General features: G+C 39.6%; 1 protein-coding gene across 4 annotated transcripts in view; it reads left to right on the forward strand.

The window, feature by feature from the left end:
* The window catches only part of epha7 (eph receptor A7), a 306767-nt gene that overhangs the window by 220871 nt on the left and 61599 nt on the right, over positions 1-24297 (forward strand). The window lies entirely within an intron of this gene.

A 24297-nucleotide genomic window follows, 5' to 3' on the forward strand; every position in this document is an offset into this window, starting at 1 on the left:
AAATCTGCTCCGAACAAACAGTGAATAATATGCCAGTGCATGAGTCAAGAAATAATCAAAGAGTTCATGAATGTGTAATCAGCATGGATTGCCAATAATCAGATCCATGCTGTGTGGCTGCAGACTCATGTTATTATTTCTGACATAACTCCACAGAGGCCGGTATCCTGTTATAAGTGGCCCTTTATTGACATGTGCATAGGACTTGACACTGGTCCAGCTTTCTCAGAGCCAGCTCTGAGAGTGAGCAGAACTTATGACATTCCTGTTTATATCTGTCAGCCAGTGCTCCCTGATAGGACCAGATTAATCAGGGAACTTATATTCTATCAGGTCCACCTGGCTGACCTTGTTACAATCACATCAGTTTCCTAATTAACTTAATATATTTCTATTGTTATGCTACAGTAAATCATAATGCTCCCAAGACGTTTTGCTTGAGCCATTCATTACTGTCACGATTGTATTGCAATGCACAAAACAGTGTCTCAACATGTGGCACTTCTGCTGCAAATCAGGTAATTAAGTTTTGAGATATTTAATCACACAGCCATGCGTTCACTTAAAAGTCTGTTTTCTAGGCACAAATAATCTGAGGCATTGGAACACACTGCAGAGTGATAAATTGCACGAATTCTCTTTTCATTTGTGCAGTTTTGTTGCTGCAGTTAAAATCAAACATCTATATGATATCAGACAGGTGTTGAATGCAGGCCAGAGATTAATGCTGATCTATGTATGAGAGAGCTTAAAATTTATATTCTGATTGCTTTCACCATGACATTGCCTTTCAGTGCAGCCTCGAGGGAGAGAGGCAGAGATCCTTTATTCCGAAGTTACCAGCTCTCTTTCTGGTTGCCATATTGGGATGTACTAAACAGCATAAACATTGCCCATCTGGCTCTGGTTTTCACCCAGATACTGGGCTGCATTTTCCCAGCCTCTGAAAGACATGGATAAGAAAGAGTCAGTTGAGAAAATATTACATGAACTGAGAAAATAAGATTCTCAATATTAAGAAATGAAAGTTTGATTCTTGCAGTCAAGATTTGAATGGTGAGATGAAAATCTTGCTCATGAGCTGCAAGTAGCCACTTTGCATGCATCTACAACTCATTGAAACCTACTCTGCTTTAATTGTATGCAGGTTGTGATTCTCCCACCTGGTGGAGAGAAGGTAGATGGTGAAAATACCCTGCCTAAAAGTCAGAGTGGTTACCTGGTGTCTCCACTTCATTGTTAGCTCTTCTGTGTCTCCATCTTGGCCAATTGTCAATATCTCAGGGCCCACGCCAGGGGTAGCAACCACCTGCACTCTTCGTTTTTGGAGGTTGCCAAGGAATACTCAGCAGCCTTTCCACATCATCATGGTACATTTCTAACTCACTTGGAATACAATTCTCAATATGAAAACCGCACTTTGGACAAGACTGACACTCTTTGTCATGTGCTTGTGCACCAGGAGAGGTGCCCACATCATGGTTTGGACAAAGGTACATCTTACGGCTCTCAGCTTCTTCTCTGAGCACTCACTCACTTAACACCTACTTGGATGCTCCCAAGATCTCCATCTTGTTTTGCCTCAGGCTCATCAAACTCCTGTCTTGCCTTGCTGTTCAGTGCAGACACAAAGCTGATTGTCAGCAGTGATCAGACAAGAGATTGACTACCTTACTGTATAATACCATGCTACATCAATGTCAAATCTGCAGCAAATACAAGCATTTGTGTGTAAACATATGGCATGTGCTTCATTGGAATGACCATACCCATAGTCAATTCAAGGAGGGCTGTCATTACTCGGGTGGTTAGAGACACAGTGCATTAAGAGAATCATCTGATACCAGTCTAGATGCTCGGACATGGTCAGTCGGTGGCTTGGTGGTGTCAGAATCAGAAGTTCCATATACCAAGACCATTTGAAGAATGAGCCATGTTCAGTTCTTTAGGTCCAGTGAAACTAGTCAGGATCTTTATAGGTAAGTTAGTCAGGGGAAGCAGAGTAATTGGTCAGGAATCTGGTCAGTCATCAATCAGGGCTAACTTTCCAAATCCATCAGGCAGTAGGCCATGATCAGTGTTGAGTTGTCATGCTACACTGAGTGTTATGGAAAGAGTAGCACTTCCTGAGACAGATTTCTAACATGGTCTGGCAGCAAGGACAGGTTATAACTGCAGTTATCATGACAGGCAATCAGATAGCCAATGATATAAAAATAGCAATACATTGATGAATGTACGATTCTATTTCCAATCCAGTGTCACCCATACACCCTCAGAAGTTTCCCTCACAATGTCGTTCTCACTGTGTATACTGTGAACGGATATTCCTAACTGGCAGTGGTTGTCCTGTTGCACAAGTGGGCTTTAAATATTGCACTGGCAGCGGAATTCCCATAAAGTGCTCGTGGTGTCAAGTATTTCCTCTACTGGTGAGTGCGAGACAGCATGAGAGCAGTACTGTAGAGACGTGGTACTTCACATAATGAGGCGAGCAATGGAGGGTTACATGAGTCATGGAGAGAAGCCCTTCATTCCAAAATTGGTATTTGACTGATTTTTGGTCAAATGTAGCCCACCTTCTTCACATCCAGTGATTTGACAACTGCATTCATTACAAGGGCATTTATGGATTTGCTACACATCACACAAAGTAAATCTTGAATCAAAAGAAATTCAGTGATGATTGTTCATCATTGGCACCATCAGTATCCCCCTCCCCCCCACCCCGTTGATTGATCCATTTGAATAGAAATCAGTTGAAGCAGATATGAGGAGAAATGTTATATTTTGTCATTGTTTTTGAAATGGTTTTTATATCTTAAAGGAGGTACTCTTGTCATATGGCTGAATTAAGTATCTTTTTCAATTTGTCTTTTGACCAAGACTGCTGGCACAGTATGAACTTGTGAAGTAAAAACAGTTTTTGTGTAAAGAAAGATTGATGTATAGCTGCTCATTTAAGTTACATGCATCTATTTCATTAATGACAGATTTCATTGGCAATGAATCAGCATTGTCTTGTTTGCTTTCAGTACAAAGTTGTTAAACTATCATTTAATCCACATCAAAATCATGCAGGATAGAAAACTCTCTGTGCTAATTTATTAAAACTGTTGGAAAGTATGTTGCTTAGTTATCAAGCAGGGTGTTTAAAACAAGTCGTTGAAGCAACTATCTCGAGTCAAGGGTCAATTGGATATATTCAAGAGAAAGGGACAGAAGTATATACTGACAGGTTTACAGAAAGTCAGGAGAAAAGAGGCGAGTGCAGAACATAAACTCGGCCAAGGACCACTTAAGTTGTACGGTTTGTTTCAGTACCATAAATTCCATGAAATCTTGTCCAGTAATTCCAATGTTTATTGAATAATCACACAATTAATACAGTGCAGAAGGAGGCCACTTGGCCCAAATGTCTGCACTGGCATTCTGGGCATTTTAACTTTGTGCCAGTCTCTTGTCTTTTCCCCATGACCTTGCACATTGTTTCAGTTTAAATAATCAGGCAATGTCCCAGTAAATGCCTCACTTGACCCTGCCTCCACCACACTTCTGAGCTGCGCACTTCAGAGTTGCAGTACTCGCTATGTGAAAATGTTTTGTATCACCTTGTATTTTCTTCTGTTGCAAAATACTTTAAACCTGTACCCTCTGGTTCTTGATTAATTTCCAGGCGAGAACAGTTCCTCCTTATCCACTCTACCCAGATGCCCTCATGACTGTGAAAACTCTTATCCATTCTCCTCTTTCCCTTCTCCACTCCAAGAATAACAGTTCCAACTTCTTGAATTTTCTCTCATAACTGAAGTGCTCCCTCTCTGGAACCATTTTGTAATCCTCTTCTACATTCTGCCCAATCCATTCACATCCTTCCTATTTTGTGGTACTTAGAACTGTACACAAAGCTACAACTGAAGTCTAACCTGTGTCTTACGTAAGTTCTACATAACCTCCCTGCTCTTGTTTTCTATGCCCCAATTTATGAAGCTGAGAGTACAGTTTGCTTTTATAACTTTAACACTCTTTACTGGTCCTGCCACCTTTAGGAACTTATTTACATATACACCCAGGTCTTTCTGTTCCTGCACAACATTTAGAATAGTACCCTTTGTTTGATACTGTCACTGCATATTCTTTGTACCAAAGTACATCATCTCACACTTCTCTACATTGAACTTCATCTGCCATGAACAACTCATTCCACCGAAGTGCCAATGCCCTTTTAAAGTTCCACACTGTACTTTTCACAGTTTAAAACTCTTAAATTTTGTGTCATCTGCAAACTGTGAAATTATGTCCTACACGGCAAAGTCTAGATCATTAATATCAATCAGAAAAAGCAGAGGTTCCAGTACTGAACCCTACAAACCTTCCAATAGCCTGAAAAATGTCAGTTGACCATTACTGTCTATTTCCTGTCCCTCAGCCAACTTTGTATCCATGTGGCTCCTATCCCTTTTATTCTATGACCTATAATTTTCCTCACAAATCTGTTGTGTGACACTGTATCAAAAACCTTTTGGAAGTTGTTGTTCACCATGTCACCAGCCTTCCCCTCATCAACTCTCTCTGTTACTTCTCCAAAAAGATCTCACAAGTGAGTTGGATGTGATACTTCTGTAATTCCATTCCAAACCACACCTCATCTTTCCACGTGACCATTAATTCTGACCCGAGCGATTGTTCCAAGTAGTTTCTTCCCCATCGAAGTCATACTGACTTGTCAGAACATAAAGCAACTTGGAATCAAACAGAAATAGACTTACCTATAAAATAGAAACTTTGAAAATTAGAACAGAAGCTCCCATTTAGTCCTTAGAATCTGCTCCACTATTTAATATAATCATGGCTGGTTATCGAACTCAGTCCCTTGTTCTTGCTTTCTTCTTATACCTTTTGATCCCTTTAGCCCTAAAACTGTATCCAACTCTGACTTGAAAGCATTCAATATTTTGACTTCAACTGCTTTCTGTGGCAGACAATTCCACAAGCTCTTCAATCTCTGGAGGAAGGAATTTCTCCTCACCTCAGTGCTGAAAGGCCTACCCTGTAACCTTTAGACTGTGACCCCTGGTTCTAGATAAAAGGTGAGTGCAAGTTACATTATTTCAACACAACCAACACTATTTTATTCCCATTCCCTCAGTCTAATGTTGCTATGATATCGCTTTCTGTTTAATAAGTTGCAGGTGGATTGGCCTGGAGTGAGGGAATAAAAAGGTGCAAGGTCACGGCTGAAGCTGCAGCATAATCCTGAAAATCCAGGAACCTCAACAACTCCCCACACCACCCATTCCCGTGGAAACAGGATTATTATTTACCGTATTGTTCGTAAGAGTGAACAATCTTAAAGCAGGCTCCGTTAGTTGATCAAAGACACCTCCTTATAAATCGCCTGATTGATGTTGCTTTCTAAATCGCTTTACCCTCCAAAGATATAAAGTGCGAATGCAATGGGCTGCACCATTGGAGAATTCCTGCCAGCCTGCCTGTCAGATTGTCATACTCGTGTTAATCAATTCCTCATCAGCGCTTGGGTTAGGTGTCATTCTGAGACCTGCAGCTCTCCATTCTCATTGATCACAGTCTCTCTGCCACAGATCAAAGCTTCCCAGGCATCCCACTACTCTTGTGTAGTTTTCTTTACAAATTGGCAGCCTGTGTCACTAAAACACCTGATAAAAGTTTTGTAAAGTTCTAACACAGAGGCACTTTATGCTCTGAATCTTATTCATTTTGAGACAGTTTGATGTGATTTGGTTTACTTTTTAGTCTGTCCTCACAGTCAGCAGTGGGCGTCGCTGTCGAGTCTTATATCGCAGAGATTTGAGTTTCATCAAGTCCTTTTAGCCAGATCATTGCCGTACTGGAGAGCCAGCGCGGCAGCATGGCCAGTACTTTTGTCACAAAAGTATATCGCACTTCAGGACTGCAGATGTCCTCCTAAGACGTAAAAACTCCATGCTCCAGCTAATTGCAAACATTTCTAAATGACCATGTTTTAAGCCACTGCAAGGTTATTTGTCAAAATGCTAATTTGATTTTAAGATAAAGAACTTCCCTCTTTATAGTATTCACATGATTTAGTATCTCACTGCTACAAATTGCTGCGTTATAACCACTTTGTTTAATGCTCACCAAGAGGTTTTATCTCTCCTTCCTCTCCCCAGCAAAATTTACTCCTGAAAGTATAGATTTGTACGAGCGCAGTATATGCAGTGTCACCCGCATACAAGTGAGCCACAAGAACATGCGTGAGTAGCAAAATACGGCAGATATGAATACCTTAAAGAAAATACTGGAGATACTCAGCTGGTCAGGCAGTAAATGGGAAGAGAAAAACAGATGTCACTTCAGAACCATTGTCTGTAGGCAGTACTTTTTGAGGCAACCAAACCCTGTGTTTATGTACACACTCGGTCAATGGCAAGTTGGGTTGAATTTCATTTCCTCTCAACAATCTGAAAACACCAATACCATTTGTAGCTCCCCCTTTGCTACCCTAACTGAAATATGCAAACTCAGTAAAGATTGAAGATTTAGCATGAGCTCATCCTTTTACATGTTGCTTTTTTAAAATTATTATTACCTTGGGTAAAATATATACCTATAATGATCAGCTTTTATTTAAACATGGAGACAATAATGTTAAACTAGTTGTATATATCAGCTAATAAGTAGAGAGCTGGAAGCAGACTGAGGAAGTCCAGATCGCCACTCACTGGGGAAATCCAATGGGCTAAATTCAGGCGATGAAAACTACAGTCATTCGCAAACTGAGTTTTTGGACTGGATTTTGCCAAAAATCAGTGAAGTAATCATTTTGGGACATTTCCTGGAGGGTTTCTCTTTGTAACTTCCACCGAGTTACCTCATGTGATTCTCCGCAGCTCAACTCATTTTGTATGCACCACAGTGCTGTGGCACCACTCCAGGACTGTTGTGCAATCACCTGTGGTGGAAGTACTCAGGGATTTATGGGATTTCCACCACCGGTATCACATTTTAACAAAATCAAAGACTGAAGATGCTGGAAATCAGAACCAAAACAGAAATTTCTAGAGAAACTCGGCAGGTCTGGCAGCATCTGTGGAGAGAAAGCTGAGATATCATTTCAGGTGCAGTGAATGGGTTGTGGCTAGGAAAAGTTTGTGCTGGTGTTGGGGAAGAGGGGAGTCCAGAAGGAGAGAGAGAGAGAGACTAAAAAAAAACAGTTGGGCAGACAAAGGAGTGGCTAAAAGTCAGCCTGGCAGAATCAATTGTTGCTAATTGGCACCATTAGGAGCTGACAGTGTTTTTTTTGTGGTAGTAACCCATGTGATGACAGAGTCTGGTGTCTGCGGGTTGGGATAAAGAGGTGGAAGAAGATGCTTGGGCCCTAAAATCATTGAACTCGATATTGAGTCCCAAAGGTTGCAGGTTCCCCAATCAGAAAATGAGACTTGCGCTGAGTTTCACTGGAACACTGCAGCAAGCCCTGCATACAGATGTTGGTCAGGGAATAAGGTGGTGTGTTGAAATGGCAGGTAACTGGAAGCTCAGGGTCATTTTTGCAGGCAGAATGTAGGTGTTCAGCAAATCCACTTGCCTCGTCTGCACTTTGTCTACCCAGTGTAGAGAAAACCACTTTGTGAGCAGTGAATACAGTAGATTAATTTGACTGAAGTGCAGGTAAATCAGTACTTCACCTGGAAAGTATGTTTGGGACCTTGAATACTGAGCAGGGAGGAAGTAAATGGAAAGATGTTACACATTCTGAAGTTACATGGGAAGGTGCTTTGGGGCTGTGGGGGATGTTGGGTGTAGGGAAAGAGTGGATCAGGATGTTCTGGAGGAAATGGTTCCTGTAGAAGACTGACAAGGGAGGGGATAGTATATGTGTCTGAAGGCATCTCACTAGAGGTAGTGGAAATGGTGGCTAATATTATTTGGATGTTGGTACTGGTGATGTGGAAATTGAGGACGAGGGGGATCCTATTGCTGTTATTGGGAGGGAAAGGGGATGAGGGCTGGAATGTAGGAGACGGGTCAGTCCCAGCTGAGGACCCTGTCCACCATCGTGGTGGGAGACGCTCAGTTGAGAAATGACATTTCAGAGGACCCCTTGTCATCATGTGACAGAGACGGAGAAACCGGGAGGATGGAATAAGGTCTTTACAGGAAGCAGGGTGTGAGGATGTATCGTCGAGATTATGTCAGATATATAGTCAACCGTACTTAAACTGAGCTGTGCAGCGGGTCAATTGCTGCCAGCCATGAATCGCCTTTCACAGTACACATAGTGGGAGGGAAATGAAAAAGAAAATCTTCTGAGGGCATACTGGTGGTGCAGGAGACATATCGCTGGAAATAGAATCTCACATTTGGAAATATACATCCAATTTATGTCATCACAAGAAGTAGAATTAGGCCATTCAGCCTATTCAATAAGGTCATGACTGGTTTGATAATCCTCAAATCCATTTTCTTACATTGTCCCCATGACCCCGATTCCCTCAGTGATTAAAAAATCTATCTCAGCTTTACATTTACTTAATGATCCCGCCTCACCAGCCTTCTGCAGTAAAATATGTCACTGATTTCACTGCTTTCTCAGAGAAAACAAAATCCTTCTCATCTTTGCCTCTGGTCCTTTACTCTCATTGGAAAGACTACAATCAATTTGTAAATGTTCAATGACGTGGTCAAAATTGCTTGTGGTCAGGATTTATATTCAGTATAGTTAGTCAGTTGCATGCATTTCACATGCAGTATTTCTTGATCACAGATGGTTTTACTGTATAATTACCTGATTGCAATTCCCTCTGAAAGAACTCACATCACTCACAAATAAGGCTTGCACACTCAGACGAACGAAACCATGTACTCTGGATATGGTGGTAGCCATTCCTCATTTCAAGTGTGCATTTGCTGTTTGGATGAGAACGAAAGCCAACACAGATCACACTTCATAGAATGAGTCGCTGGCTCAGCCTGTTAACCAAGGCCTGTCCCAGAAAACTAGTTTTTATGTGGATGGATTCCCCAGTCTGTTTCACTCAAGAAAATCTTGGAATTGGCTGTTGATTCTGAAGCTGTGTGAATTGAAATGAGATAGCATCATTCTGAAAAGGGAGTAAGAGGAAGGTATTTGCTACAACTGACTGAAACTCACTTTACAAAGAAGAGAGCTATGTCCCCTCCTCACCTGGCCCATTGGAGCTGCTACGAGAATAGAGCATCATGTCTTCATCCACAGACAGAGTGTAACATCAGTAGAATAGATATGGCCAATGTAACATGAACAATAACCCTTTCAGTACCATACCTTATACAGCAAGTGGCATTCCTGCTACCCAGATCTTTCCCACTTGTCACATGTAAATGGTGATGGAACTGGGCGTGTATTCCTGGTGGCTTTCCCAGCTGTATATGTAACTGCCAAGTGGAATTGGCAATGGGTTTGTGAAGCTAGGATAAATTCCCATCTGAATTGAATGGGTTTTCTAAAGGCTGCCACTGTCTCTGTGGGCAGACTAAGAGACATAACTCCTGGAAACTTCGCTCTTAGCTGATCCACAGAAGAAAAGAAATCATATGTTGGGTGTGAGTCGTACAAAAATGACTTTAACCAAGATGAATGGGCTAATCAAGAATTTTTTGATGTCTGTTGTGGAGCACAGTTGATGTATTGATTTAATTTTTCAAAAAGTCTGCTGTGATTTTTGTATAAATTATCTTGTTATAGAGCAACATTGCCAAACTAAAGCATGTTGAATCAATACTGAAGTTTTCAAATATCAGTTAGAGACTTAATCATTGATTTGCAGGATGAAGCAGCACTGAACACAGCGAGTTGTACTTATTTATAGATAATTCACAGCAAAATTAACTGAAACTAAAATAAAACCCAGTGCTTTATGTTGCCTCAAAATACAGTTGTGAGTTTGCACCCCTCTCATGCTGGAATGAATGATGATAGTTTGGATGGTTGCTGTTTGTAATTTATTAAAAATATACTTCACAGTGTCTTCAGAATGCCTCTCCATCATTGTCAGTAATCTTTTGCAGGCTAAAGTTTGAAGCCTGCAAGAACAGGATAGGGGCCTGACTGGTAGAAAATGACAATACCTATTACCCTGCTGTTGCCATGGCATTTTGCAAAAAAGCGGGGAAGGTAGTGGATGGCTCTCTGCTGTAGAGGCAAATCACGTTAAGTGGCTGACTCAGGCCTGATCCTGTTGCTGCAGATTTGTTGCGGTACGATAGGCCTTCTTCTGGATGGGGAGACTGCCCGGTAAACCCAGCTGGCTTGCTAGTGGAGGGAGCACTCCTGATCAGGAGGAATGCATTCTCAGCATGGTCATCCTTGTGATAATATCCATCTTATCCTACCCACTTCATCCTCACCATCCAACTCCAGCCCCTGCCATCACCAACCACAAGCAAGCTCGCTGGTCCTATCTAACTAGTCCTAGAGGTTCCAGACCTGACTCACCTTGTACCAAGAGTAGTGTCGATTCTTTGCCTTTAGGTTGGGCTCTGTCTCATCAGTGACCATCATTCCCAACATCACTGTTGGGATGGAAGAACTGCCATCTCTCCAATTAGCTCGTAATTTATGAAAGAATGATCTCATCCCTGAAAGTGACATGAGCTTTATGGACCTCATTGAGTCCTCAGTAATACAGTATCACTAATACTGACCATGGACCAATCATTGGTTATCATACAACTAGTTCACTGATGTTACTTAGGCCATGAAGTCTGCCATCTTTGCACAGTCTGGCCTGTATGTGACTCCAAAATCACGGTAATGTAGTTATCTCTGAGCTTGTCTCTGAGGTGGCCCAGTTGTTGTAGCATTAGATGATGGGGCTTTCTCTCTCAGTTGAATCTGAGATAACTCAAAGGTGCTGTTGGCAGAAGGGGAGCGAAGTTTTCCGTGTCGTACCCAATAACTGTCCCTTGATGACTAAAGACAGATTACCTAAGCACTTGTGGATCATGAAGTATCACACATAACAATGAGTGCAGAGACTTTCTATTTAGTAACATTGGTTGAGAGATTAATGTTGGACAAGGCACGGGGGACAACTCTGCTGATCTTCTTTGATACCTCTATTGAATTATTTAATGTCTGTCTGAGAGGGCAGATTTGGCCCCAGTTTAAACTCTCATCTGCATTTCTCTCAGTGCAGCATTCCTCATAACAACACTTTAATGTAGCCTCAATATTGTGAAGAAGCCTTTGGTGTGTGATTGAAACCACAAACTACTGGCTGAGAGGTGAGAGTGCTATTGCTGAACCACATCCAATATTGAGTTTGCAAACGTAATTAACTTCAATAGTGCTTTCAGTATATACATGACTGTAAAGCACTTTGAAATGTCCCAAAATCACAGAAAGTGCTACATAGATACAACTTATGTTTCCTTTTATTTGTAAATGCAGGCACTCAGCTTTAAAATGGAGGAATATCCGTTTACTGGCTTCAAGTACTGAGGGAAAATCTGCTAACATTATGCAGCATCCTTGCATACAATAACTCATTCATCAGAGGGCAACAGACATAGAAATATTGTAGTTTTGTGAAAATATCCTCACATTAGATACAAGTGACTTGGAGCAACCTATTTCAATAGACCAAACCACTTCCCAACCATTCCTGAAGTACAGAGTTCTGATTGGCTAAAACATTTCACGTTTGTGGTTAATCTTCCACATCTTTGATCTATACTTATCGTTTACTGATTCTTGGTCCAAACATAAACACTCCCAATGATCTGTTTTTAATGCAATCTATCCACTGTTGGCTGCACTGTCTGTATTTTTGACAAAGTGTGAGTTGTGTTGAGTTTTTTTGGAAGGATTCTCTCTGTTAGTCCCAGCGAGGTTTCTCACCCTGTCTTACCAATTTTGGCTCATTAACTGCCTAACCTGTTCTTACAGCACCTCATGTCAGATTCCAGACCCGTATTATTCTGCATTGTTCTCAGAGCATTCCACCCAGCGAAAATCTGCCAAAAGAACACATCCCTTGCACTTATGTCATTTTTGAGAGACTGCTATGTGCCGAGACAATCATTGGCAATTTGGTGTTGCCCTTCCACATCAAGTGTAATGGCACAAGTGTCAGAAAGCTAAGAGCACATAACCCCTCTTGCAAATACAACCCCTTTCTCTCATACTTTATTTAATCTATGGCCAGCAATTTACCTGTCATTAGATATATCCCATCGAAAAATTCTCTCTGTGTCCCAACTACTCTGTATCCAATGTCCATTGCTCACCTCTATCTTGTCTTTGCCCAATAGTGGAGCATCACACACAAGTAACTACTCTCATTCCCCCAACTCCTCAGTATCTATCACATTGCATCATCACCTGCTGCAGTTGTGCAGAGCACAGTACACCAAAATAGCGCAACTCACTGTTTGGATTACACTAGAGTCCTTCCCCTCCCACCACCCAGTATCTCTCAAAGCTATGGAACCACATTTTCAGCAGCCCTGTTGCCTGTTCCACCATAGCTCTGGTCGCCAACTTGATGAAAATGATGTGCCAGGCAGGTAAGTAACAAATTACATTTAAAGGGGAGTACCTGTTGTAGTCTGACCTCCTTCCTTTCCCAGATCCACATTATAATTCCACTTAGCAATGCATGCATTAGAAGCCATTGTCAGACTTACATGACATACTAAGTATCAAAGTTACCCTCATCCCACAGCATCTATGGAGTCTGGTACAGAAAATTAGTATGCCAGCTTGTAGAAATTTAGCAGAGTAAAATATTTCAAGAGAATATTTCCAGATTCATTTAAAGTCTAGGGAATAACTTTAAACTTTTCACAATGATGTAAAATTATCCACATTGAAAAAAGAAATCAGGCAGAATATAAGATGGACAAAATGGTTTCACACAATCCCTTTAAGTAACTTTCCCAATAATTATTGTTGGCACCCCTCAGAACAGTTAAATAAAAATGAAGTTTGTAAAATTGTACATTCTTATTTGGCACTAATAATGACAAAGCTTTTATTTTGCTGTTATTGACTTCCAATAATTGGTAAATTCCTTCATTTCCTTGTTGTTAAAGAAATGGTGTTTAATTTTATGCAGTTTTAACATAAGTAACTTCTGTGATTGCCAGTTTAGGAATGTATAAGTACACAGACCTTGTCATCCAGATAGATATTGATGCCAAATTCATAGCTGAAGTCTTGTCATATTATGAGGAAAGAGCTTTTCGACATACATCAAAGCAAGGCCCTATCATCATCTGAAATTTTATTTTCCGACTCACTGAGCTGCTGCTGACTGGAGGGAACAAAAAAGTTGATTCTTTCAGTGTTTTTGAATGTTCTGGTTTGTGTGTGCAGCCACTGATTGATTGAAGGACCTTCACTTTCTGACTGAAGCTGTTGCTTGAGAGGTCCCTGGTTCAATTGCTGAGAACTTCATTCGGAACTCACAGCAGAAGTTAAGCAGTAGAGAACCATAAAGATGCAAGCCCTAGGCAGAACCAAAGATTTCCTTGTAGATTCTGTAGGTTGGCTTTGGACAAAAGAAAATAGTTCTTAATTATTATTCTTGTGTACTCTAAGTTGTGAAAATTAGTTGACTTATTCCCAAAAGATTGACTCAGCAATTCAACTTGGGCAATGTCATTTACTTTAAATGGGAAATCTTTATCTAACCAAAGAGTGAAAGACACCTCTTAAGCAGTTGTTATATTGTTGCCACTTTACTCGAAAGAGCTTTGGTGAATCAGTCTCCTAGATCTATCATGGTTTTCCAGCCACATTCCTCCCTAACTCCTTAAGCTTGCAAATTCCCAGAAAAATTCCAGCTGGAACATTTTTCACAGGCCTAATGAAACCTTCCCAAGCTGAGAACAGTCTTATGGACCTCTTAATGTCCCAGAATTCTGGCAAAAGCAGATTTAGTGATTGATTGCTGTACAAAAATGGACCAGTAGCCATTTTGGGAGCTCACTCTGTGAAGATTTTCCATGTCATTTTCACTGTGCATAAATGGAATTGTTTAAACATTCTGGGCTTCCATTAAGACAGATGAAGCTGATGGATCCACATTGGTATAGTGTATACTTTCTCACTTTACTAATACGGATGCCCATTATTTTGGGACAGGGCAGTGGCCTTCATTTCTAGCACTCACCCACTGCTTTGTCGAATTTTCACTGTGGAATTTAGGCCTTTTATTGTTGTTTTTGAAACTCCTGATTGACGAGCAACATTGCCAGGAAATAGCAGTACGTTCTCCAGACCTCCCAATTCACAACAATTTTTATTTGGAGTTTCTTCTCCGCCAAAACCACAGTAACTAACTCATTGCCACCTGTGTGAGAAAGCCTGCTGCTTCCCATGCCAATTAGATTAAGAGCTGATCAGCAAGATTCCTGGCATATCACAAACTCCAGCACTGGTGTCCTGGCAAAGCAGAAGCTACTGGTCAGTCAGGGGTCAGCAACTTCTGGGCTCTGTTGGTAAAGATTCTTTTTAGCATCTAAGTCAAGAGGGTAAGTCTTTTGCTTCTCTCAGTTTGGAGTCATGGACGGGGGGAGTAGTGGGTTATTGATACTAAAATAGGTGGGAAAGCAGGCTGTGATGAGGAGATAAAGAGTTCATAGATAGATATTGATAGACTAGGAGGATGGGCCAGAATGGAGTATAATATTGATAAATTTGATGTTGTCCACTTTAGCTGGAAAAACGAAAGGGCAAACAATTATTTAAATGGGAATCAGATTCAAAATGCATTAGTAAAGAGGGATCTAAGCATCTTTGTGCATGAATCACAGAAGGTGGCTGTGCAGGTGTAGAATATAATAAGAAGGCAAACGGAATCCTGGCACTTATTGAAAAAGGACTGGATTGTAAAAGTAAAGAAGTCTTGTTACAATTACATAAGGCATTGGTGAGAGCACACTGGAATATTGTTCAGGTTTTGATCTCCTTAGTTGATGAAGGATGTGATGGAGCTGGACACAGTTCAGAGGAGGTTCACCAGGTTGATTCCAGGGATGAAAGAGTTATCGTATGCAGATCAGTTGAACAGCTTGGGCTGAACTCACTGGAGTTCAGAAGAATGTGGAGGGTTCTGCTTGACGTATATAAAATGCTAAAGGGGATTGAAAATTTGGACATTGAACAAATGTTCTCCCTTGTGGAACAGTCTTGAACAAGAAGTCACAGATGTAGAATGAGAGGAGGTAGGTTCAAAACCGAGAAGAGGTGAAACAACTTCTCTCAAAGGGTTGTGAATCTGAGGAACTCACTGTAACAGAGATGATTGGAGGCAGAATCAATCAATAGATTTGAGAATGAAATTGATATGTTTCTGAAGATAAGCAGGATAAAGGGCTATGGGGAGCAGGCAGGAAAGTACAGTTGAGACCAGGATAAGATCAGCAATGATCCTGTTTGATTGCAGAGTGGGCTTGAAGGGCTAAATTGTCTACTCCCGCTCCTAATTCATATGCTCCTATATTCCTGTGAAGGAATAATTTCAGGCACTGACCCACTGCACCCTTCTCCCCATCCATTTCCTCCCACAATGGGGAAATGTCCCTTCCATCCCAGAAGGCAATAGCACAATTATAAGGTCAGAAAACCAGCCACTTTTCTTGTCTATTGGGAAAGCAGATAATCAGGGAGGTGAAGGGTGCAGGCCCCAAACTGACCATGAATTGACCACTTAAAAGCCTTGAATGTTGGAGAGCCAAGAAAGTAGACTTTCACCCAGCCCCCAATATGACCTCTCACTCAACACCTAATTGGTGAGGTTGCAAGAAATGGATGAATATCACTTCAAGGTCAACTTGCCTAGTAATTATTCCTCTCGCCACCTCTCCCACTGACTCTAGAGTGGAAAAACTATGCCCAAGGACTTCAAAAGAAGCAACTGGTTAACAGCTTAGGAGATTTTGTTTGAGTACATTCTGAGATCACAGGTTTATTGAGATAAAGAACTATGCAAGAACTGAGATTTTTGTTACTTCCATGACCCATATTGAGTTTTTATCTCGATTGAAATTGGAACACAAAACCTATTAAATCTCATTACCAGTAGCAAGAACAATCTCTTTCTATAAGCAGAAAAAACTATTTCATTGTTCACAATGCTTTATTGAAAAATCATGAAATAATTTGGTGTGTTGCTTTGAACTGATGTTAAAAACTCACGCACATGCTATTCCTTTCCCTGAGTTTTGCCATTAAGCTCAAATGATAAATAGTCAGGATATTTCTTGAGCTGGTTGATCAGTGACCAGAAAGCAGCCTTGTCTTCCAATTAAGTGTGATGTTGGTGGCCTCTCAAAGATTAAGGGCCAATAGAAAGCCCTTCAGCTGGAAAAGAACAGTAGGATTCTGTGACAGGTGCCCACGTTTTCTCAAATTCAAAATAAAATATTGCCTTTATAGCTGGGCCACCCCTAAGGGTTTAAGAGATAGGGGAGGATCCCTCTTCATAGCAGTCTGTGCTGCAGTTGAATCCAGGCAGGCAGTCAGGACTGTAAGCTGTCCTGCACTCTTCAAGTGTGATGTTTGAGCCACTGTGCACACTTACCTCAGTTCCCAGTTCCTATTGTGGGCTAAGATTCCAGATATTTTAAACAGATACATAATTTTTCTTTCAAAATGGCAAATACAAGATTTGGAAGAAAAATGATTAAAAACCATGTGCAATAACTTCACTTCTCGATAGTTTTTTTCAATGTGTACCATATATTTTACATTTCCTTACAATTAAACAGCATTGTGAAAAACTATTTGGGTAGTATTAGGTGGCAGGCATAAAGTGCAATATGGCCTACTCCTGTTAAGTTACATGTATGTTCATATTTATGGAAAAATAAAGACATGCTTTTAAAACTGTTCATCTTGTCTTCATCAGGATAGAATTGCAAGAATGTCAAATCTGAAAGGGAATAACAATTTATGATGCATAAGAAAAGGGTACTGATTGACTCTGGTTGATGCAATAAGAAATGTGACAGGGAACACTTAACTTCCAAGCAGTTTAAAATTGAAACTGTTCAAGTGGACTCTGATTGGCAATGGCAATGTCTTGACATTGCACCAGAGAATGGCAATCTCCCAAATTTGAACCAGGAAAGAGATGATTGAACTTTACTGTATGTTAATATTTTGTTGCAGGTTCATGTAGCTTCAGCATGTCATGTAACCTTTCATAGCATTAGGCTAAAATAGCCATGATTATGCCTGTTAAACTTCAAGATTTAAGATTAATGGCTAAAGCTTAATGTTGAAGGGCTTTTGCCCGAAACATCAATTTTCCTGCTCCTCGAATGCTGCCTGACCTGCTCTGCTTTTCTAGCACCACTCTAATCTAGACTCTGATCTCCAGCATTTGCAGTCCTCACTTTCACCTAAAGCATAATGTTGACTAGTGCAGTTTAGAAAAATCTGAGACTAATTTTGAGAATTAGGACATGCATTGATAAGTTTGCAGCCAGGCTCTGAACTTCATCAGTTTGTATGGCATTGTCAAGGAGGAAGTGGTATAGTGGTAATGTCACTAGGCTAGCAATGCCAGACCCCATGCTCTGAGGGCTTGGTTCAAATCTTGCCATGGCAGATGGTGAAATTTAAGTTCAGTAAAAATTGGGATTAAAAAGCTGATCTCATTAAGACCATGAAACCATTGTTGTAAAAGCTCTTTTGTTTCATTAATGTCCTTTAGGGAAGGAAATCTACTATCTTTACCTAGTCTGGCTTACATGTCACTCCAATCCTCATAGCAATGGGTGAACTCTTAACTGCCCTCTAGGCAGTTAGAGATGGACAATGAATGTTAGGATACCAGTGACACCCACATCCAATGAATGAATCAGAAAAAAAAGGTTGACTGAGTTTCAGAAACTGGAGGTGAGGCCAAGGCTTTGAAACTCAATTTGTGCAAAACTAACAAACTGTACTGCCTTTCATTTGATTTTCAGTAAGTAACCTTGTATTTATTTCAGGAGAGACAACCCAAAACAACTCTGTGACTCTATAACGTATTGAATCCCTGGTGTATATAAGCCAATTCTATTTACTTTCATAAAATGTGATGTAATTATGTAAAAGTGGCTTTTCCTCAATCAAACAAGCTGAGCCTCAGCATTGTCACTATGGCATTTACCATGGTAGCAATGATGCACAGCAGAAAGAGTCGCAATATTAAATGTATCGGTTAATGCGCTTACTTCGCCAGCTCAGAATTCCTTCAGTATGGGCTACATGGCCTTTCATCCGATCCCACCTACATGATACAAAACAGCGTAATTTGTTGTTTGTGAAGTACTTTGAGACACTTCTGAGGGGCATGATGAAGTGTTCCAAAAATGGAAAGGTTTTCATTCATTCCAGTTCAAATTACTCACCCTAGACATAGATCAATTTTTGATTATTGTAGTGTCGAAATGCATCTTGCATGAAAGTTCCATCATTGCTTTTAATTAGAAACTTCCAGGATTTTGTTACACTCAAAAGGATTCCTGCTGAAAAAGGTCTCGTCCTGGAGATATCTATTTCTGGTCCATTTGTGTAAATTGAAATGTATTAAGCTTGTAATTTCAATAAAGGACTTCCAATTCTGTGGACCTCCCATATGTGGAATGCTGCACCAGAAATCCTCACGAGAGCCCAGTGAAGCTCATTTTGCACTACACACATACTTGGCAGCAGGCAATTGCATCAACTGGTGTTCTCAGTGTTGCTTCAGGAGTCAGCTTGTGGGCTGGAATCAACATTGCAATTCTCACAAGTGGCATTTTCATGACGTATTCCTGCCTGGGCCCAGACAGAGAGCATTTACTAACCAGATTAACCTATTATAGAGAACCCAGGATCTCCAACACATTCCTTAATGTCTCAGTGCAGGCACAGAGGGTTTTTTTTTGTGGAAACAGATGGTTTAGGACAAGCATAACAATTAAGCCATTTTCTGCTACACTGACTTGCTCAGTTACCTGTCAAGTGTTTCTCTGCTTGAGTGAGTCCTGTCGAATCTGGTAAGATGTTAAAATGATGATTAAAGTACTGATTTTAAACACATTCCAAAACCTCGCTTGCAATCCCACAGCACATTTCGAGGAAATGTGATTTTGTTGCGGTTTGAGGCAAAAAGAAAACATTATTTGACAGGGAGGTTTGAGGTCAACATCATCAGATTTATATATTGGTATTTGTACAATTTGTACCAAATGGTATTGGCCAATAAAGGGTATTCTAATTCTCATTCTATTCTAATTGCAGATGGGGTTCTGGGATCCTGGTTAATTATCCATTGTCTGTTTTTATATTGTCATTGTAGACACATTCAAGCCACACATGCAGCAGAAGCAAAATAGCACTGTGCTTGCAATGCTTTCTATCAGGCACAAAGATGAACCCAGATGTTTGGCTTGCTTCACTTGAGTTCCAGAGCAAATTCACAGAAATTATTATTTTAAAACATTAAATTAAAGAACCCACAAAGACCATTGGACCTTTGGAATCAAACTATTGTTCGGTTGCTCTTTTTATTACTTTTTAATCAAAATAATGTTGGTAATTATTTGTGTAGTGTAATGCTAATTGGAGCAGAATTCCACTTTATCGGCTAATTTTGAGAACTGCTTGAGTGAGATGCAGATGTAAAAAGCAGTGGTAGTTTCCAAGAAAGTAACCAAATTAATAACATTTCTCTGGACAAGACATTTAAGAGCAAGCACTAGACTGGCAAAACTTTTGTTTATGTGATTCTTATACTGGGGGCCGGGTGGGGGGTGGGGGTGGGGGGGGAATGGGGGGGAGGCGGTGCAGAAGGGCTGGAAATTCAATTGCGCTGTCACAAGCACAAATGACTAAGAACTCAAATGTAGAGAGAAGCACCACTTTTGGTTGTACAACTTTTAAAGCATATAAAAAAGGGAAAAAAAAACTTTAAAGCAAAATAATTGAAGATCATTGCTGATCTTGTATTTTGGACAATAATGGAGCAAATGTTTCAGCCAGTCACATTACCGTCTTTATACATAATGCGATCAAAAATAATCCTGAGCTTGTTGTTTTCCTGGTAATGTTAAAACATTGAAGTTGCTTAGTTCTATGCCTCTTAAAGCAATTTTCAAGATCCAAAAGGAGGATTTTGAGGATATTATTATACTTACTTATTTTCTTTATAATCTGAGGGGATTTATGCCTTCATACTTTGGAAGCCAGTTAGAATTTGCTTTACTATAGGCTCTAGAGTCTCATTTTATAAATAAGGATCCTTTTCATTAAATCTTCACAGACCAGTGCTTTTCAATGTCAGTGCGCAACAGTTTCTTGCCACCTAGCCATTGACATCATTTACTGAAGACAGTTACTTACTGATATCAATTGGAGGGCAGTGAGGAAAACTGATTTCTCCCATGATGTATCTGCTGCACCAAACTTGATTTAGTGTTCAAGTCTGAGGGTGTAATAGCAAAATCCTATGAGATATTACCAATTTCTTTTCATACTGTTGTGCTTCAGTATATGGTAAGCTATAATGTATTCTGTTATATGTTTAAACTGGATGCAACTAGTGAATTAAAATGGCCACTGACAAATAAGTGATCTTTTGAGTTTCAAAGAATAGTAGGCCTCAAGCCAATTCCTAACTAAAAAATGGGCATGCACGGTCCATATTTCTTACATCTCTTTGTTTCAAGATTCTCTGTCTCATCTGTGACAAAATGAAACATTAGAAGTCAATGTGTATACAACAGATATGAATGGGCCCTTTCTATATCCCATTTGTATTATGGAAATTTTCTGCATCCAAAATAAATTGGGTGAATCTCATCATGTTAAACAATAATTGCAGGATATTGGAATCTGCCAAAGCACCACGCTTTTGTTTGAAAATCTGAACTTGTGCAAGTCACATGTTCAGAAGGCCATGTTTTCTGAACTTAAGATAATCTAGAAGTTGCACAGTTCCATTAAATATCATCAAATTAGCTTCACATATACAGACTACCATCTACTTGAATTTGGACCCCCCTGGCTGAGAGACCATAAGATAATTAGAGCAGAATTTGTTTGTTTGGCCCATTGAGTCTGCTCCACCATTTGATAATGGCTCATTTGTTCCTCATCCTCACTTTCCTGCCTTCCTTTAACCCTTGAGGTATAGACACTACTGCTATGCCACAGGAGCTTATTTCTATTTTCTAGTTAACCTGCTCATAAATGGTGTCACACACCGCTGGAGCAGTTGGGAATTGAACCCCAACCTCCTGGCTCTGAGCTAGGATTGCTAACACTGTACCTTACATGAGTTGCTGCAGTATATCACCTTCACCAGTGTCTAATGCTTGTGTGTGAGAACATGCATGAGAGAAGTGAGTGGACAGGCCGTTAATTATCCAGAACCCTACACTGAAGCTCTAGGGATACGGGTTTACATTCAATCTGGAAAATGGTGAAATTTGAGTGCAATTAAATTCTAGAATAAAAAAGCTAGTCTGATGTTGACCACAACCAGTTATATTCGATAATAATCTAGTCCCATTTGCCAGCATTTGGCTCATATCCTCTAAACCCTTCCTATTTATATTCTCATCCAGATGCCTTTTAAATGTTATAATTGTACCAGCGTCCACTACCTCCTCTGACAGTTACTTCCATACACACACCACCCTCTGCGTGAAAAAGTTGCTATAGATGTTGTAAAATCCCATCTAGCTCACAGGTTTCAGGGAAGGAAATCCGCTGTTCTTAACTGGTCTTCCCTCCATGTGACTCCACATCCTCAGTAATGTAGTTGTTTTTTAACTACCCTTTAGGCAACTCGGGATGGGCAATAAATGCTGGCCTAGCCAGTGATGTCCACATCCCATCTACAAATACAGATAAAATAAATATTTTGCTATTTTTAGGATAAACAAATAATCTTCTTTGCTTTAAAACTCTTGATAGCTTGCTGCTAGAATTATTTTAATTGAGAAACCCTGGGTATGTGCACAAAAACATACCTCTTTTATTTCAACACTGACTGTAAAAGGAATGAATAAAGTCTGTGACAATATCCTCTGAAGTCCAAAATGAATTTTTATGGAATCCTTTAGATTTTCATTATTTCTGAAGGAAATAGCTAGATTAATTATTATTAAACTGTAGAATCAACATTGAAAACTCTTTTTCTTTCACTGTCCTTGTGAATGCTTCTGCGAACAATCCCATCAATGATGTAAACAAGCGAAGAAGTAATTGGCAGAAACCCTTGCAATTACAGCAAGGAGTCTCTGTCATTGCCACCTTTTCTTTTTCATAGGACATGAATTTAACAGCGTTGTGAGTCATCAATTCATAATCCTTTTTGGCAGAAAATTGATAGCTGCCACAAGAGTGGATGACAGCACTTTAAACAATGGAAATTAACTTATCCACCCATGAGGGTTCCATTGACATGGGAGGTGGTGGGAAGGATAAAGCGGAAGGGAGGATGTGTGATAATCTGGGAATAATTTTGATCCTTAAATAACCCTGGGATATCCTCTTAACAATTGGGGCACATAGGTGCTGTTAAATCAAGGGTAAAGCACAGAAAAGATTTTGTAAAATTAACAAAGCCTTTTTTTAGGAATTCCCAGTTGATGTTCTCCAGTAGCGGTGTTTTGAGAGGCATTGTTATGAGATAGTGCAGTACAGTAGATTATAAGATTTTTTAGAAAAATTTGGGCAATCTATGTTCGAAAGAGCTATTAAATTCCCTATTGCATTGGAAAGAAGTTCTTAGAAACTCAAAATAATGTAAAACGTGTGTCCTGTTTTTCTCCTTTGCAAAAGATTTTGGTTTGTACAAAATATCTTGTCTTGTGCTGTAATAGTTTTTTTTGCATGAAGTACCAATTCTGCATAAAATCTGATTCCAGAAGATGGAGTGACATTGACATGGGATTTTATGTGTCACTTTTCATCGGAGTGGTTAGCAAATCCTACATGTGGTATCTGCTATGATATGTTAGTATGGACAAAGAGTGAATAAGCCATGGCAAAATATTACATTAAAGCCAAGGTATTAAGTAAAGGCTGTAAATCTCTTGTTGCCTTTCTCACAACAAATAAAAATAACCCAGTTAACTTTTTTTCTCTCTGATAAAAATATGCCTTAGTCCTTTTGTAAAACATTATTTTTACATTTGTTTCAACCTTTTTATGTTTTTCTCTCCACCTTTATCCCTCTTTTTTTCTATTCTACTGCACATAATACATTCAAAATAATTTTATAAATAGCATTGCAACATGTGAGAAAAATATACCTTGCTCATTGCCACCATTTATGCTGCGGTTCATTCAATATTATGAGAGCCCTTGCATGGTACAGCATAAAATTAGAATTGTATTTAGAGCAAAATACAGTTTGATTTCTTGAAGTAATGACATTTTTATGCAGAAGATGGTTAATATGCTATTTTACTGAAGATTGCAACAACAAAAATTCATAAAGGAGGTAAGAGTTAAATTGCAACAGTTAAATAGCTTTTGAAAATTACCTCAGTTCTAACTCTTACTTCCTAATGTTAAAAATGTTATAACTAAATTTGAAAATAGCTTTTCTGACCACCTACTGCAACTTAAATGGGTGATAGCCACTTATATCTCTTTTTGAGAATTTTGCTAAATTCACAATATTTTCTGTTTTTTTGTCTTGAGAACACAATGCAAGTCCTTCACAAAAATACCCATCAGGGGATTCAGGGTAAGAGAAGTCCTGCCACTCACCCACCAGTCACTATAAGCGAGGTCCAAACAGCATTATTCTTCCTTGATAAACAGTTCTGTTAAAGGCATTGTTTTTAGCCAACAAAAAATTCCAGAACTTTCATTTTTAAAAAATGCACAAATCAAGCTCACGCATGGATAATCATGCCATGTACTTCATAAAAATCACAAATGTGTTGCCGTTATGACTAATTATTTGAACAAGTCAGAAAGAACCCTAGAATTTTAAAAAAATCAGTTTTAGCTGTTGGGCAATTTTGCGATGGAAATTTAATTGTGCAGAAAGAAAAACATATTTCAGAGAAATAATCCTGGCCTCTCCTCTTTCCTACAACAATAATCCCCAGGTATTTTTGTTGTTTGAATTTTAATAAATTTACATAAATTTCTCTCTAGACTACATCATGGTTTTATTCACCTCAGTACAAAATAATAATCTGCCCATATTTGTGCTTTAATTTAAATTTCTATTATGCCTATCAACATTAACAAGCTCTGATTTGAATATTCATAAGAGCCTCAAATGAAGTCATAAGGAAGTG

The sequence above is a fragment of the Chiloscyllium punctatum genome, chromosome 3 (assembly GCF_047496795.1).
Source record: "Chiloscyllium punctatum isolate Juve2018m chromosome 3, sChiPun1.3, whole genome shotgun sequence".
NCBI lineage: Eukaryota > Metazoa > Chordata > Chondrichthyes > Orectolobiformes > Hemiscylliidae > Chiloscyllium > Chiloscyllium punctatum.